Raw genomic sequence first — 10930 nt, 5'->3', positions numbered from 1 at the left:
GTTGCTCCTGAACCTGACATTACAGTTTTCAGGCTCCTGCACGAGAGATGGCCAGGGTGGTGTGGGTCACTGATGATGATGCCTTTTTGAGGCAGCAACTCCTTCGATGGTGGGGGAGGGCAGTACCTGTAAAAGACTTGGCAGAGTTCACCACTTTTCTGTAATCTTCTTAGTTCCTGGGCATTTGAATTGCTGAACCAGGCCATGATGCAACTAGGCAATATCCTAGACCGGATCCCACATGCTTGGCAATCCCACTATGATGTACAAGTCCATCAGCTGTAACTCCCACCGTTCCAATATCACACCAACTGAAAAAAATAAACAGCAGAATTTTACAGCATAAATTGCCAAAGAAAAGATAGCCATCAAACCTCACACAGGAAGCATTGAGCGGTTTTCAAAACACTGTGAAATACACTCACAGAAACACACATGCCATGATGGTACTAAACTAACTATGTAAAGTACTGCCACCTGACTTGGTCATCATAAATAACAATCAAATGTATTTAACTAATTCTTTTCCAGAAGGCACCAAGGCAAAAAAGGGACAAGCTTGCTGCTGGACTGGCAAAATAAATCCCAAGTCAAGGCAACAACTAAAAAATAATATAATTGAAAGGATGCTTAATCAACAGTAAACAAACTAAATGATGACCCATCATGGTAGAGCCAGGATACCATGTAACAGATAATCATGTGGTATACCAGCCGCTTTAGTATGTCAGACCTCAGAGCACAACAAACACAAAACTGCAAATTGCAATGAGGCCGGGATCCTTCTGCAGGGAAAAAAGAACTGAACACCTATCCACTTCCTCAAATGTCTGACCTGCTGATCTCAGCACTTGGTTCAGGCAGCATCTGGCCTTCAGGAAGAGAATGAGGCGACATAGCTTCAGGAAACCGGGTATCCTTCGGCCTTCGAGCCTGCACCGCCATTCAATGATCATGGCTGCCAGTATGAACTGCCTCCCTGATCCCCTTAGCCACCCGAAATGTCACCTATCCACTGGCCTCAACGGATGTTGTCTGACCTGCTGAGTTCCTCCAGCACTTGATTTTTGTTCTCAAGATTCCAACAGCAGAACTTTGGACCTTCAGGACCTTTATATAATCGCTTAACAATAGCTGAAATAGAAAAAGCCACCAATAACCCGGAGACTAGCCATGCTTTAGGCATTCACAAAATATGCAGTGCAAAAATAATATATGGGCCAACAATGGTCCTGTTCTTCTCTTGAGATCTAGAGAGTGCATTGTTTCATTCCTGATGGTGGGTTAGGACCTTTCAGATACAAGGAGCCTATAGTCAACATATTTACTGTGCCTTTTACTGCATCATCCTGAACCCATTCTCACCCATGCCCAAACAAACCGGCCTTTGGCCAGGAGTGTAGCAGTCATGTGCTGAACCCAATGAAGGCTTGGAGTAGAACTAAATCACAGTGTTGCTTTTATCCACCTCACGTTGGCACATCCAGTGTTGCTTTGGAATAGCTGCCACATGACAAATTGGAGGAACAGCACCACATGTTTCGCTTGGGCAGCTTACACCTCATTGGTATGAAACTTGATTTCATCAATTTCAAGTAACCCTTGCATTCCCCCTCTCTCTGCCTCTCCCCCACCCTTGTCGTCCTGCTAGTACCACTGTTTGCATCCATATATCCCTTCATTATTACCTCTTCCACAGCCAACAATGGACCATTGTGGGCTCCACCTTTCTTTGGCTCTGATTTGTTCTGAACCTATTCATACCTCTAGTTCTCCTGTCCCCGACTCTCAGTTTGAAGAAGGGACTTGACCCGAAACGTCACCTAATCCTTTTCTCATAGATGCTGTCTGACCCGCTGAGTGACGCTAGCATATTGTGTCTATCTTCAGTGACAACATACCAACAGTTGGTCCATACAATCCAAATGCTAATACAAAAACATCTCTGTTACACTAAACTTGGAAAAATCACAAACGCAGGCGTGGAAATGCAACAGCATGACAAGGAAGTATATACATTGCCTTGCTCAATAACATCCAAAACATGATGCTCTGGCTGTAGTACTTCAAACAGGGGTCTTCCCCAGATTGAATACACCAACAGGTATGCCAGTCAGGCTGATTGACTACAATACCACTAATCAAGGGGTGGCACAGTGGTAAACTTGCTGCCTGGCAGCGTCGGATATCTTGGTTTAATCCTGACTACAGGTGCTGTCTATACGGAGTTTGTACGTTCTCTGTGACCGCCTGGGTTTTTTCCTCGTGCTGCGGTTTTTCTCCCACATTTCAACGACGTACAGGTTTGCCGCTTAATTGGCTTGGTATAATTGTAAATTATCCCTTGTGTGTGTGTGTAAGATAGTGTAAGTGTGCGGGGATCACTGGTCGGCGTGGACTCGGTGGGCCAAAAGTCCTGTTTCCACATTGTATCTCTAAACTAAACTAAATCAACTTGAACAAAACATAAACACATCACGTCGAGCTCTTTCACCTGCTCATTCAGGATGCACAAAAACTAACTAACGAACCTCAGTGCGTAAACCCAGGTTTCCTCAGCATATCCATAGATCTTGCAGTCTCTTGCGAGAGGGATTTGAATGGATGGAAAGTAAATTCCATGTCTGAAATAGTCTAACCTGCATGTTTGCACACATCCAATAATTAGAACCTCTGCAATTCATCACTTTTATTCCAAAGCCGAGTGCATTTCCTGACATGGTAACAATGTACTCCAACTCTGCAAATTATTACTGCTGCTTTATGGGGCTGTCCCACTTAGGCGATCTTTCAGGCGACTGCCGGCGACTGTCAAGTTGGCGACAGTCACCTGAAAAACCGGCAACAGGAACAGCGACTGTCAGAGTGGAACACACAAACACACACATCGCTTCCTTCACCAGCCCGTTATGTAGGCGGGGGACAGGGCAAGCGGGGGAAGCGCTGTCTAAAAAATTCACACGTTGCAAAGCCAAGGTGAAAACGACACACACTGTGATGAACAGGAAGGTTGGTGCTATAAAAAGACAGCTAAAGCACAGTGTTCGGTAAGTCCTTTAAAAGAGGGAGGGGGGGAGAGGGGGGAGAAGAAGGAGTGGAGCCAACTTTTAAGAAGTCAGAGATACACGGCTGTGAAGCTCGGCAGACATTAACATTACTGGTCAGTTATTCTTGTCTGTGAAAACCACTGCTTACCTTTTTTTCCCCAATGAGCCAATGGAATTTACCAGTCAGCACTGGTTACAACTAACGAGAACCTCCGAGAACCTTTGCTCTCCTGACAACTCACTAGGACCTCCTGGCGACCCACCTAAAGCATGAGAATCCTCGTTACTCTCCACGACGGCTTCATTCGAGTCGCCGTTAATTTTTCAACGTGTGTTGAAAATTTCACGACGACCATAATGAGGCCGCGACTAGTTCACAGAATGCGGGAACTCCTCACGACCATGAAGGCGACTCCCCGGCAACCACCCGCGAACATGTGGCGACCGCAATGTCTCCTACAGTTGCCTAATAAGTTGCCTAAGTGGGACAGGCCCAATACTCTAATAGCTTGTACCTCCTTGCTGGAATAGCAGAACCACACATCAAAGAACTGCAGCTGGCCAAAGAGATAGGAGATAGCAAACAGTACATTTTGGATACTTTCTTCATGATCATTCCCCTGCACAAAATAGCTAGAAGTTGCAGAGGAACCTCCTCATGCCAAAGCAGGAAGTGAACACTTTTGCTGTAACTATCCACAAGGTGTTGCCGAAGGTAGGACTTGCAGATCTTAACAGTGGGACTATTGTGGCAATTACATTAACTGACCATCTGGAAATCCCCGATCCGCCTCCGTATCCAAACTGCTTGGTAATGAAACAACTATGCTGACTTAATGAAACAAGACCATACTGCAATAGTTGAATGCTGTTACTGTGGTGTGAAATGAACCATGCAACAATCTTCGGTCTGCCTTCTGCTCAAAGACACCACATGTACGGTTTAGATTCTTGTTTGGACAAATTGTGAGCTTAGCATCGGACCAAAGATCAAATACTTTATTGGGTGGACACAATGACACATCCATAGTTTAGCAAATGTTCTGGAATTAATTAAATTCAACCTCCCCAATGAAGCCTTTTCACCAAGATTAAGGTTATAATTTAACTAAGATTAATCATATTTTCATTACATAACTTTGAAAGTCTTAATTCATGCCCATAGATCTTGACAGTTGCATCTTCCTCAAGTGATCAGATACACGTGGCACCACACACCTATCCCAACCAAAGCGATGATACAGGACCTGTATCCATCAACATGCTTATGCACCTCTGCAATTAGATAAATGACACAAGACATCTTAGGTTCTCCATTATTTTTTAATTCTCCTAGTTTGTTTTTGTGAAAATAGATCTGCCTGACAATATATTCACCTATGGTTAGTTCTGAGTGTGTCTTACAATTTTTGTATCCACTAATATATGTCAGTCGTTCCGATGAGAATGACTGTTTTGAGCAATAGATATATTTAGCAAGTCATTTAAATTACCTCAGTCATTGCATCTACCACCATCCAACAATTTGCTTTGGCATTACTGTTAAGTTCCTTGACATTAATGTTACAAACAATCCATCGTGGACCAACCACATTGAAGCAAAGTCTAAAAAGCACACCAATGCCACCATTTCCTCACAAATTCTTACCACCTTCTACAGATGCACCATAGAAACCATACTGTTGGGTTGCCTCAAAGCTTGGTTTGGGAACAGCTCTGCCCAAGACGCAAACAATTGGAGAGTTGTGCAGGTAGCCCAGTCCATGATTCAAACGGGAATCCCCACCATTGACTCCATCTGCACTTCAATCTACCTCAGGAAAGCAACAACAGCATCACAGACCTTTCATACCCCAATCATTCCTTCTCCCAGCTCACGTCAGGCAGAATATACAGAAACTTGAAAGCATGATGCACTAGACTCAAGAATAGCTTCTGAACAGTCCTATCATAAGTTACAGAATTCGGCATTCTGTATCCTTCCCCCTATTCTGCTTATTGTACAAGCTTGGTCTGATTGTATTAATGTATCGTATTTAGTGATTTGATAAGCTAGCATGCAAAGCAAAACTTTTCACTGTATCTTGAGACTCTAGACAATAATAAACCTAAAATACCTGATAATGCAACAGATGTAGAGTGTTGCTAAAGAAGGCATTGTTCATTAGCTCGTTATTTCAAAGGTGGAAAGTGATTCTCACCACCAATTATTCTGAGTACAGGAGCATTGTAAGTCAGTTGACGGGGAGGAGTGATGTAAATGAAAACATCTGTTATTTAAAATAACAGCTGGCATGAAAATTGAACAAACTGCTTCTTGAACAAGAATATTCTTGCAATTTTACAAATGAAGTTGCATGTCAATTAAAAAAACACTTGTAGAAGAAAGAAAGAATCAGAAAGAAAATATTAACGCTAACGTTCTTAGAAATTAAATTGGCTGCTCAGCATGCAGCTATAGTCAGGACAGAACATTGTGCCCCCTTCTTCCGAAATAATTAAACCATAGTTGATCACTTGGTTTTTAGAATCAAGACTTGAGGCACAAAGCCATGTGTCTCTACCTATAATATCCATCCATTCATTAGAAATTGATATAACAGAGGTACATTGCTGTAACATATCATAGTAAACAAATACTCACTTCTATTCTTGATTAATGTCCTTTGTATACAACAAAAAACAATTCTCGTCACACCTAAATTGACTCAATACTGCACAATGTATTCTAAGATTATTTCTAATACAGGTCGAAGACAGTAGCATTGGAATATCGATTTTCAAGTGTTCACTCACAAGGGAACTGGTTGAAGCAGTGTTGAGCTACAGAGGTCTTTATGATTCTGTGTTCATTTCCTCATTTGTACTGAACTGGCTAGCGTTGCATAATGCATTGCAGTTGGCCTGACATTCCACGGGAGAAAGAGGTCAGGTGGAGTCTGCAATCTTGATCCTCATCCATTGGCTCTTTCCTGAAAAGAAAGACATTAAGTGGGGGCAAGATTAGATTTGGTTGTAATATCCCTGCCAACATTGACTTCCTAGGGTCCTGAACTTGGAGAATGGCCACACAGCCACCTTTCCAGGGGATCACTTCCACAAATCTCATCGATCATCCTCCTCCAATTATGGCAGCTGATTTTCTGTAGATGCTTTTTGCTTTTAAAATAGTTCCATTTAGTAAGTAAGTAAGTAAGTAAATTTTATTTGTATCGCACGTTTAAATCAACTCGCATTGAAACCAAAGTGCTTTACTTAAAAGAAATAATTAAGTTTCCATACATCCATAGAAAAAAATAAATAAATAAATGACACAACACAATATAGAATTCAACATGAACGTCCCCCCACAACAGAATCAAAATTTTCCACTGTGGGGAAAGGCACCAGAAAGTTCAGTCCTCTTCCTATGTGATCACCCGAGGTCGGGGCCTATTTGTGGCCTCCGCAGCCAGTCCAATGTTATAGGCCCTCTTGCCGGGAAGATGGAACTCCGGCGGCGGGTGAACACTCCTTGGCGGCTTGGAATGTCTGGAGCAGTCGCTCCCTCCCCGGAGACTGCAGCACCCGAAATCCTCAGGCCGTGCTGGCTGGAGCTCCGACTCTGGCGATCTCGGATCCCAGGCTCCGCGGTGTCTTAAATCCAGCGCCGCCCGCGGCTGGACGCCCGCAGCCACAGCTCCTTGGAGTCGGCGGTCACAGCACTCCGGAGCTTACTACACGGCGACCCGGTAGGGCATCGCCCTTCCCGTGATGGTGTCCCAGCGCTGTGCCGCTGCCGAAGCTGGGGTTCGGGCGGTCCCTACAGGAAACGCCGCTCCAATCCGATGGTAGACCGCGAAGAAGGGGCGAAGAAGCAGCTCGGAGGGAAGCTGCCTCTCCGACCAGGTAGGGACTAGGAAATAAAGTTTCCCCCTTCCCCTCCCCCACCCACCACATAAAAGAAGTCCTCCAACAAACATTTTGTTTTTAACATGACTAAAAATAAAAATAAAAAAGGGTGAAAGGACGGACTGCAGGCAGAGAAGCCGTACACAACGGCGCCCCACTCCTGCAGTCCACCATCTTGGTGGACATCATTTACTCTCAGTGGCATTGTCATTGTCTGTTTAGACTACAGCTCTGCCTTTAATACCATTATACCATCCAAGCTTATCACCAAACTAGCAGGACTTGGTGTCAGCACTCATCTCTGCAACTGGATCCTCGACTTCCTGAACAACAGACCTCCAATCAGTGAGGATAGGGAGCAAATCATTCTCCACGATAATCCTCAACACGGATGCATTCTCGGCCCCCTTCTTTACTCCTTGTACACCCATGACTGCGCTGCCAAGTACAAATCTAATTCAATTTTCAACTTCGCAGACAACACCACTATTGTGGGTCAGATATCAAATAATGATGTGAAGGAGATTGAGAACCTTGTATCCTGGTGTCGAGACAACAACCTTTCTCTCAATGCCAGCAAGACAAAGGAGTGAGTGATTGACTTTAGCAAGTGCAGCGGTTCACATATTCCAGTTTGCATTAACGGTCCCAAAGTAGAGCTGTTGAAAATGTCAAAATCCCAGGCGTCACTATCACCAACAACTTATATTGGACCAGCCAATTTGAAGCAACGACCAAGAAAGCACAGCAACTCCTCCACTTCCTTAGAAGGCTTAGGAAGTTTGGCTTGTCCCCAACAACTCTCACCAACTTCTACAGATGCACCGTAGAAAGCATTTTATCGGGATGCATCACAGCTTGGTTTGGGAACAGCTCCATCCAAGACCACAAGAAATTGCAGTGAATTGTGGACACAGCCCAGACCATCACACAAACCAACCTCCCTTCTATTGACTCCATTTACACCTCACGCTGCCTCAGCAAGGCCAGCAGCATAATCAAGGACGAGTCGCACCCTGGTCACTCCCTGTTCTCTCCTCTCCCATCAGGCAAAAGCTATAGAAGAAATGCTCACCTCCAGGTTCAGGGACAGTTTCTCCCCAGCTGTTATCAGGCAACTGAATCATCCTACCATAACTAGAGAGCAGTGCTGAACTACTATCTACCTCTTTGATGACCCTCTGACTATCCTTGATCGGGCTTCCTGATTTTACCTTGCACTAAACGTTATTCCCTTATCATGTAGCTATACACTGTAAATGGATCAATTGTAATCATGCAGTGTCTTTCTGCTGACTGGTTAGCACGCAACAAAAAGCTTTTCACTGTACCTCGGTACACATGACAATAAACTAAACTGAATTGAGCTTGGAAATGTGGTCCTGCTGTAATCTTAATTCTTCCGATTTGAACAATATTCCAATTTCTATTTCCTAAATTCAAAATAACCAACCTCACACTGTTTGACATTAAACACTGTGGAAGTTTTCCCACTCTCTGCAACTTTTTGTTCAAATCTGCATTATTAACTCTGACATCCAACTCGATATAATCAAAAAACTTAGGTAAATGGCACTCTCTTATTTGATCAAACATACGAATCATATCTGGGGGTGGCCAACTCATATTTCTTAGTTTGAAGTCATGTATCTGCCAGATAACAGTCTTATGAAAAATTATGCCTGTATGAAGATAGCGAGGTGGGGGAAAGACAATGAGGGGGTGTAGAAAAGAGAGATAAGGAGAGAATTAGAGAGGGAAAGGGGGGGGTGGAATGGGAGGGGAAAGACAATGAATGGAAGAGAAAGGAGGGGCAGGGGGAGGGATGAATGCAGAGCAGAGAGAAAGGGAAGCGAGGAGGAAGGGAAGAGATGTGGGAAGAGAAGAGAGGGAAGGTGAGAAAGATTTAGAAAGAGTTGAGTGGGGTGGGGGAGGGTGGCAGGAATGAAAGAGTGGGAGCACAAAGGAGCAAAAGGACAGATGAAAGGAAGAGCGAGAAAGGGATACAGAGAGAGAGAGAGAGGTCTGACCTCTATCAGATATGAAGCATGGGCCCACCACATCCACGTATTGACCTTTCTCTCATTACCAGCTCAGGCCTGTACTCCCACTATTTCTCACCCATCTCTCCCACTCCTGCCCTCCTTCTCTTTGAATTCTTGAATCTTTGAATTCCCACTGCCTTTCCTTCTCTTCCCACCTTCTGCCTCCAACACTCTTACATTTCTCTCTCTCCCCTCTCTCCATCTCAACTTCCTTCTCCCTCTCCATTCCCAGTCCACTTCCTCCCCCCTCAACTCCCAATTACAATCTCCACCATCCCATCCTAAAACAAATCCATTCCACCCATCTTTGTCTCTCATTTCAAAAACATTAGTATTATATTATCACAATGCAAATGCATAATTTGCAATTAATCACCATAGTTTTTATTCACTCAACTAATGATAATCTTACATTACATTGTAATGCTAAAATAAACATCAAATTATGTGATTTGTTAATAAGCAAGTCATGGTCCTTATTCTATTTCTTATTTTTTGCCATTTCCCACAATTTTTATATTTCAAATTATTTTCGTCCCAAATGAATTTATTAAGGATTGGAAGCATTCCTAATTGAAAGTTCTTCTGTATAAGCTGGACTCAAGAGATAGGAACAAATTGCTGGAGTCATTCAGCAGGACAGACAGCATCTCGGGAGGGAAGGAATGCATGACGTTTTGGGTCGAGACCCTACTTCAGATTGAGAGAAAGGGCTGAGAGACTTCCACAGGTGGGCCATGCTCACTGTGACGGCCAGTATTCACCCAAAGCCCTTCACCTCAGCACCAAGTAGCAAGATTGCACATCCTCTCTGCCCAACACCAGGCTGCCCATGCACATTGCCTCAGTATCTACTACAAACTCTGCCACACAATGATAGGTTAGTGGTGTAGGAAGGAACTGCAGATGCTGATGTAAACCAAAGATAGACACAAAATGCTGGAGTAACCCAGCGGGACAGGCAGCATCTTTGGAGAGAAGGAAGCGCCTCCGATGTCACGTAGCAAAAACAGAGAGTCTGAGACGGAGTTTCTTCCCACAGGCCATCAGGACTGTAAACTCTGATCTCACCAGGGCGTAAATACTGTTGCATCTTTGTACTGGTTCTGTTCTGTTCTGTTCTGTTTGGTTCTGTTGTTTTGCACATCCCCGCAAGCATTGCCACTTTCATTTCACTGCACATCTTGTATGTGTATGTGACACATAAAGTTGACTTGACTTGACTTGACCTGAAGGAAAGGGTGATGTTTCGGGTGGGAAGGGAAAGACAATTAAAGGAAGTGAAAGGAAACACCATTGACCCACATAATATCGGTAGTCCAATATCAATCCGCTGCCTCAGTCTCTTCTGACAGTTGCCTATCAATAAAATACCGATCCCTTCATATCATTTCATTATCCTTCGTCTTATATCTATCCATGTATCTGAAATCAACTGTCCTTGAATAATCCAATATTTTGCATTTATTCAAATAATTCTGCCCTTTTTCTTTAAAAGATATAAGGATTTCTGCCTCAGCTGTTCAAAATATTATGTACTCCACAAATCCTCTGCAAAAAACTGCAAAATATAAATTGCTCTATTTACATAACTGAGCTACAGGGAAGACCAGGAGATTACTTTTAGATTAATTTAAACCACTTTTGCCAGGGTTAATTCTTTTTATTCTGCCTAAGCCCCCAAACAAACTTTGATTATTTTCTCACATCAATTAAGTTTTTTCACTTTATCGTGAAAATACGTGGCAAAGCTCATGAAAATGTATTTTTGCTAGATCAACGTGTCCAGGCTTTCCAATTTGCCTGTGACCCTGTTGGAGAAGAGCTATGATATGCTGTAATTAAAATTAAGACTCCTAATGTGATGTGCAGGATCACACATGTATGTCGCTAATTGAATTTTGAAATGGCAGGTGCATGTTCATTCCTAAAATAAATCTGCACAAC

The 10930-nt window shown here is 43.4% G+C and overlaps 1 long non-coding RNA gene across 1 annotated transcript in view; it reads right to left on the bottom strand.

Moving 5' to 3' along the window:
• LOC129697801 (uncharacterized) overlaps positions 1-6198 on the bottom strand; it is a 6683-nt gene extending 485 nt beyond the window's left edge. Inside the window, exons 1-2 of the long non-coding RNA XR_008723579.1 lie at positions 5692-6198; positions 127-311 (exon numbers count right to left, since the gene is read on the bottom strand). This is a non-coding gene — a long non-coding RNA (uncharacterized LOC129697801). The remainder of the gene's footprint in view (positions 1-126; positions 312-5691) is intronic.
• Between the last annotated feature and the right edge of the window lie 4732 nt (positions 6199-10930).

Source organism: Leucoraja erinacea, chromosome 6, assembly GCF_028641065.1.
Source record: "Leucoraja erinacea ecotype New England chromosome 6, Leri_hhj_1, whole genome shotgun sequence".
Classification (NCBI taxonomy): domain Eukaryota; kingdom Metazoa; phylum Chordata; class Chondrichthyes; order Rajiformes; family Rajidae; genus Leucoraja; species Leucoraja erinaceus.
This window is presented reverse-complemented; position numbering and strand designations above follow the sequence as displayed.